This window comes from Ahaetulla prasina, chromosome 3 (assembly GCF_028640845.1).
Source record: "Ahaetulla prasina isolate Xishuangbanna chromosome 3, ASM2864084v1, whole genome shotgun sequence".
Taxonomy (NCBI): domain Eukaryota; kingdom Metazoa; phylum Chordata; class Lepidosauria; order Squamata; family Colubridae; genus Ahaetulla; species Ahaetulla prasina.
The window spans coordinates 79,055,498-79,062,485 of NC_080541.1; the positions used below are offsets into that span (position 1 = coordinate 79,055,498).

Here is a 6,988-nt window from a genome sequence, read left to right on the forward strand (position 1 = left end):
GAAGTCAATCATATAGAACACTTTAAAATTATAATCCACAATTATATTAAAAACAGAACTATTTTAAAGTTTCAACCCACTTCTAATGGAAGTATCTCAACAGGACAATCTTCTGCATTGCCATCCTGAGCAGAGTTTTGCTTTACCTTGTCACCATATTAGGTCATCAAAATATGTGATCAGAATAATAGGTTCTAATATTAAGATTGTGACAAAGTTGCTGGGTCAGATCAAATCTATTAAATCTTACATTTTTAAGGAACTGTAAAACCCTTCATGAAGGAGATGCCTCCCCAAATAGTTTAAAACTCCAATGCAGAAATATTTATTATGTGCATATAATGAATAATCCAATATGGTATTTCAAATCTGTTCTGCTAATGTTTCCCCAGAAATCAGACAGAAATCAAAAGACCTTTAAACAAAAAGTTCTAACAACTCATTTTGGATTTCCATCAAACATAAATTATGCACCCTGCAAAAACACAAAATATTCTTTGTATTGCTCAAGAGAAAAATAATTCTAATCCACCTTTCCTAGACTACTTGTTTCAGTTAGTTTTTAATAGAGTGTATATCTTATTCAGGGTTCATCACCCCAACAGAATGATTAAATTGTGAGAAAATTTAATGTACAGCCATCTTTCTCCCCTGAAATAATTATTGGCAATCATATAATGCAGGGAAAGGAGAGAGATTCACAAATGAATATCTGTAGTACTGTAGGAAAGGAGTTATTTTCTTTGACCCCAATATGAGGAGACCTTATTTCTCCTTTAGTTTCAGAACTCTTGTGTTTTTAAAATGTTATTACTCTTCAGGGCCTTGCTAGGTAAACAAAAATGTGAAAAATACTATGTGAAACATGGCTAATTCTTTAATTGGCTATCCAGGTTATTATCAAACTTATACTGCCAACATCTTAGACAAAACAGTATTTAAAAATATCAGTCTTTCTCTCACAATTCATCCCAGATGCTGGAGTACTGACTGGTCAGCTATTAACACCAAATGAATCCTTTACCCTAGCAAGAATTTTTAGACTCAATATATAAAAAGCACATTACATAATATTTATTCTTTTAGAGTAGTACTTCCGCTGGCCACCAGCAGGATTTCCCTTCTGTTTTTAGAATAGTTAAGGACATAAAAGGCGCTTGGGTGACAATTCTTTCAAATAGGAAAACATCAAGTATCTCTTATGTGAGTAACTGAGGAAGGGCAAAGGGAAAGAATAGTGGGGTGGGGGGTGGGGGGAGAAAAACCCATTCGAATTAACAAAACAGCATTACAGAAAAAAAATGGAAATGAAATGAGGCGCAGTGACGGCGGGTAGCCCTGTGAGAAGTACTGTTGCAAAGGGGAAAAACATGAATGAATAAAGAGGGAGGAGCTTGGGAAAACCCCTGTGCAACGCAGAACTGAACAAAGCACAGCACACATGCCAGGAGGTGGAGGAGAACGAGTGCAAACCAGGACCGACCCGAGGGAGGGAGAACTCACCGGGACGCCTGGTTACCACAGCCACAGCCCAGACGCCCAAACCTACCTTGCTGAAGCTGCAGACGCCACCGAATAAAAAACGCATGCAGCCCAAAAGGCCAGGAGGAAACAGGAGCAAACGCGCCAATGCAAGCCAAACCAAACCGCGCCAGCCAAAGCCTACAACGCGAGCCGTGCAGGCTTCTCTCCGGCCCTTGCATTCGCGCCTCAAGCCCGACTCTCCCTGCCCCGAAGCTTTCATGATTAAAGGAGACTTTTTGGAGGGGGAGCGCGGGGAGGGGGAACGGGGCCCCCCTCAGCTTTGAGGGCACAGAGGCTCCGTGGGGCTAAAAGAAGCGGCCAAAAGGGGAAGCTGGCAGACCCGGGGGGGAGGGGAGGAGTAGGCGCTTAGGTCTTTCCTTCCGCCACCCTTCCTGGATTTCCCCCCCGCAACCCTGCTCAGTAGGCAGCCCAGAGCTGCTGCTGCTGCCCGCTGCCGCTGCTTCTGATGGCGGCGCTGGCGTGAGGAGCAGCAGCCACCGCGGCGGCAGCAGCCGGGAAGCTCGGCGACCCCAGCACGGCGGCGACGTCTGGGATCCTCCTTTACTTGACAGCCTCCTCCACAAACATGACCCGGCGCTAAAAAAAAAACAAAAAACACCCCTCCCCACAATCCTCTTCCTCACTAAGGCCTCCCCTCTATGCCATACGCATCCCTCCGCCGGCTCCGCACAGACATATAAACACGGCAGCGCCCCCCACCCCTTCAGCACCTCCTCGGTGCAACTCTTCCCTACCCCAGTCGCTCCAGGCAAGCCAGGATGGGCCGGTCTGGACTTAAAATCCGGGGGCTGGGGGCTGGGAAATGAGCGAAGCCTCTTCTGCTGTGCCAGGTGCCCACATCCGCGACAGCCTGGAGAAACATATCGCCCCGGTCCTCGAGGGCTGCAGCAGAAGCATGCCTTCGGCCTTCCCACTCCCCTCCGGTGGCCTTTACGCACCCTCCAGTAAGCCGTCTCCTCGGGGACCGCGCCTCATCCTGGCGGGAAGTTCAGCGCCCCTCCCTCCACGCCGAGAGTCACCGCCAACTCTCCCCGCATCTACTCCAACTTGGGAGCTCCCTGCCCGCCTACCATCTCCCCGGGCTCTTCCCCGCGGCTACCTTCCTTCACGTCCATGTGAGGTGTTTGCTAGGAGCTCCAGCAAGCCTCTCCTGCCTGCCTCCTTAGAGGCAGGTGTCGCGTCATTTTCCCTTGAGAAGCCCCTTCTGGAGAGGATCCCTCTCGCCACTTCACACCTACCTATCTTTCGTTGAACTGGCACCTTGCTCCAAACCCGCGCTCTCTCCAAGGACCTTCGATGCCGCTTTGCTCCGAACGGTTACCTTCCCCGTATCGCCTACCCCGCTCCGCGTATTCCACATGTTTCACGGGCTACACGTCAACAGTCTCCCCGGCTTCCACCCTCCCCTGCAAAACCCACAACCCTCTTTTCCCGCCCCTAGACCAAACACTGAGGCCCCGGGCTGCATCCTTTCCTCCCTCCGTCGTTTACACCCAGGATTAGCAGCCAAGCCTGAACTCCCCCCCCCACCCTCAAGCCCACCTTCCCATCCCCTCCCGCCACTATACAAAGCCCGGGCAGCGGGAAGAGGAGAGGGTGCGGCGGTACCGGGGGTAGCAGGTGGACGGGAGAAACGCCCTGCCTGCAGGGGCGCTGGGTGCTGGGGGGGGTGGCCAAACAGGGGCTTGGTGGGGCATGTCACAATCGGGTACTCGAAAGAAAGCAGAGCGGGAGTTTGGAGGTCTAAGTTGGAGAAATTAAAGTGCAAAGGAGGATTCAGGAACAGTAGGAATCCATAGGCAAAAAACGGGGGAGGGAGGTTCAAAGAAGGTGTCAATGGGCGGAGACACCCTACACGGTTAAAGAGGGGGGCTGGGCTGGGGCGGCTGCCGCCTCCACTTCCCCTTTTCTCTCCCCCCCTCCTCTTTTCCCTGATGCCCTTCCCCCATTCTAGTAAGGGCGAGCGGGAGGGCGGGGAGAAAGAGTAGAGCGCGCGACCAGCTGCACCTCCGGGCTTTTTTTTGAGGCGGGGGAGAAGAGATAGATGTAAAGGAGGGGGGGGTTGCTTTACCTTCCTTCACTTTCTATTGCAGGAAGCGGGCCGGGTGACGTCATCGGGTCTCCCGGGCCCCGCCCCCTTCTCCGTCTGCTTAGGAGAGAAGGGGCGGGGTTTGACGAAGGAAGGGGTGGCCGAGGGGCTTTCCTCGCTTCCTCTAGACCTCGACGAGGAAGGGCAGAAGTGAAACTAAGAACTTAAAGCAGGACTGGGGGGAGGGGGAATTCCTTCGCTAGCGTTTAGATCCTCCCACCCGAAGAATCCCAGCAGCTCTGAGCAGCAAGTCGCTTTTCTGGAAAGCCCTGGTTTGCAAGGCAACTGGGACCTTTGCGGGGGGGGGGGGGCGGCAGTGTCCTTGGATTATCAACCATCATTGCTTTGAACATTCTTTCAACGTCAAAACTATCTCCCCTGCCTGGCCTTCTAGTTGTGTTCTCTCTACAACTCCTACCTAGAATTCCCAGCCAGGCTGACTTGGAAGTCAAAGGATTGAACTTCAGTATAAATATTTTACTTTTCAACACTGCCTAGTACCGCCTGTTTCAGCAGCAAGCTGAACTCCAATTTTACAGGTTATATGTCACATACAGTTATTGAGTGACCAGCTTATACAGACACTTTCTCTTTTTAAAAATAAGGATTTCTCCAACTTTCCCAAGTATTTCTAAATGAATGAAATATGTATGCTAAATTTCTATTGTTAATTAAGGCATCGTTTGAGGAAGCACACTTTAACAGAAGTGTCAGGGATAATCATTGTAAGACAACCATCAAACAGGAAACACTACACAGGCCATGATCTCTTTTCTGCCTACCTTGTTAAAATTAAAATCCACTATTAAATCTGGTCAAAGACACAAAAGTATTGGAATAAGTTGCGAAATGTTATATGATAATATTAGATCTGCTATTTAATTATAGAAACACTAGCACAGCCTTTCTACAAAATGCAGCTTAATTTGGGGGTTTTCCTTAATGGACAAAAACACGGAAGTAATAAAAAATAGGGATTTTTTATAGAAGCAGAAAAATTGCAAGTGTTCCGACACAATTATGTAAATAAGATAGAGCAATGACATAATGGAAGCCTCTTCTATTATTGTGTCATTCTAGCTTAAGTTTTAGAACAATGAGACAGATACTGATAAACAATATGCCAACCATACTATCTGGAGTAGTTCTTACATTTCAAGGTTGGCAATCTGAGAAATGACTGGGAATATATTTTTGAAGTTATAGGAAATCAAGCCAACATGTGAATTCGTCCACCCTGGTGGTGTTTTTGGGATGTCTACCTAAAAATAATGCTGCATTCTGAAAGAAACAGCATCCGACTTCTTGTAAAAAGAACAAGAAACAATTCTGTAAAATTATGGCCTTGCCATTCAGTTCAGGGATAGGTACTCTGGATTCAAGATATTACAAAATTCCCAGTCTCAGCCACCACAACCAAAAATGAAGGATGGCAACAGCTGTAAAACAGCCCTTTCTGAAGGCCAAAAGTATTTCACATCTGTAGAAACTGCATGCCCTGCTAATGCTACTGGCTCCCATTTATTCAGCACTAACCAGATCCTAAGTAGTTTCAAGGGGACCGTGTTCAAAGACCGCTCTATTTACATGATCTTATTTTTGCCACTGTGTTTACCTGTTATGCTTGTCCACTATATTACTCTCTGTTCTTGAGTGATTCACAGCAGAAGGTGCCTTCTAATGCTAAGCACAGCCTGGGCAAGGTGCCATCGCCCTGGAGTTTTTTGTTTTGTTTTTTTGTTTTAAAACAGATTTTCTCTAGAAAGAAAAAGGACGAGAGAATTTGTGAATAAAAACAGGAAAGAAGACTTCATCTGCACTTAACATACAATCCTTTTGGATAAAACCGCATACTCGTGCAATAAAAGCTTTGCCTGGAAGCTGCCCCCTTCCTCTGGCACACCCACAAAGCCTAGCGCCATCCTATACACGACCATGGAAGCAGCTCACAAATGGGGCTCTTTCCTTGAGGCTGAGCGATCCCCAGCTTGCAAGCCCAGCTATCCTTCCATAAACTTTCCTGGGCTGTCGCTCTCCTTGGCGAAAGAGCGCTTGCTCGGAGCTAGTAAAGAAAAGGTTAAAGCGAGGAAGGGGGAACAAAAAACACGCCCATGCATTTGGGGTGCTTTCCCTCCCCCGGGAAAAGTCCAAACTTATCCGGGAAGAGTCCTTACCGAGGCAAGCAGCGGCAGCGCTGCCGCCTCCAGCCCTGGTGCCCGTCACACGCCCCCCTGCAGAGGCCCATCCCTCCTGGACCGAGACACGCACACACCCTCCCATGTATGCACAATCGCTGGGGCTGCTGCTGCTGACGCGGAGATCCCGGAGGTTCCTCCTTGCTGCTGGCAGGTCATGCAGGCTGCGCTTGCCGGCGCCGCCTCCTCCGCCTCCGCCTCCTTCCTGGTTGGGTTTTCCCGTTCGCTAAGGAGCCACGCTTTAATCCCCCTCCTACGCCTCCTTCCCGTTGCGACAGACTGAGCCAAACTGCGCGGGCACAGAAATATGCACACCCCGCACCAAGCGAGCGGCCGAAGCACCCCTCTCGCCGCTGTCAAATCTGTCCCGACAAACCGGGGAAGGAAACTTACCCCAAGTCGGCGCCGGTTCTTACCAGTTAAGTTTTAACGTGAAACGACAAAAGCCGAAAGAAAAGGAAGGCGAACCCCCTTCGCTGTTGGAAGTGGGCGTGAGAGGAAATCAAAAGGGGAGGCGCCTAAGGCTCCCTCACTCGTTCTCTCTCTCACACACACACACACTTTCTCTCTCTCTCTACCCCCGCCCCCTGCCCCCCCCCCGCCGGCGCTTGCTCCCCTTTGGCCCTGCCCGGGTTTTCGCTGCGCGGCTTTGATTGGCTTGCATTGCAACCATCAGCTGTTTATAAAGATCGTCAGGAGGGCAACGGGATCTCTTTCCAGAATAGGAAGGAGTGCCCTGACGAAATCCTTGCTTTAGCGGAAAGGTTGATTTAATTTTTTTATTTATTTTTTTCAAAAGCGTACACTGTTTGTGCAATACGACTTTTTGTCTTAAAATTGTTTAATATTGATGACATAATAAATACCACTGACTGGAGGCAATTATCTATTGCGGTTAAATAATAGTAAAGTAATACATAAATATACAGAAATGAGTCTGATAGGTTTCCACACTCATTTCTAAAATAACACAATGCACTGATTCTTGTGTTTTTTTTCTTTACTTGGAAGTACATCTTACTTCATTTTTCTAAAAAGTTCAAGGTAGCTCATAATTTTCAACCAAATAAAGCTTTAGTTCTATAGTGCTTACCTTATTGTAATCCCTGCCGAATGCATTGACTTGAGTAAATTTCCTGAATCTTAAGCCTGCCTTGCT

At 48.3% G+C, this 6,988-nt stretch overlaps 1 protein-coding gene across 10 annotated transcripts in view; it reads right to left on the minus strand.

Annotated features, from left to right (window-relative positions):
• The window catches only part of HIVEP1 (HIVEP zinc finger 1), a 91,644-nt gene extending 85,286 nt beyond the window's left edge, over nt 1-6,358 (minus strand). For 2 of the 10 annotated variants that reach the window (XM_058176146.1, XM_058176136.1), the window contains exons 1-2: nt 5,489-5,612; nt 5,250-5,392 (exon numbers count right to left, since the gene is read on the minus strand). The gene's annotated coding sequence lies outside the window, so the exon portion shown is untranslated. The other 8 variants (XM_058176137.1, XM_058176141.1, XM_058176144.1 and 5 more) reach the window with 8 other exon arrangements.
• Nucleotides 6,359-6,988: the final 630 nt, after the last annotated feature.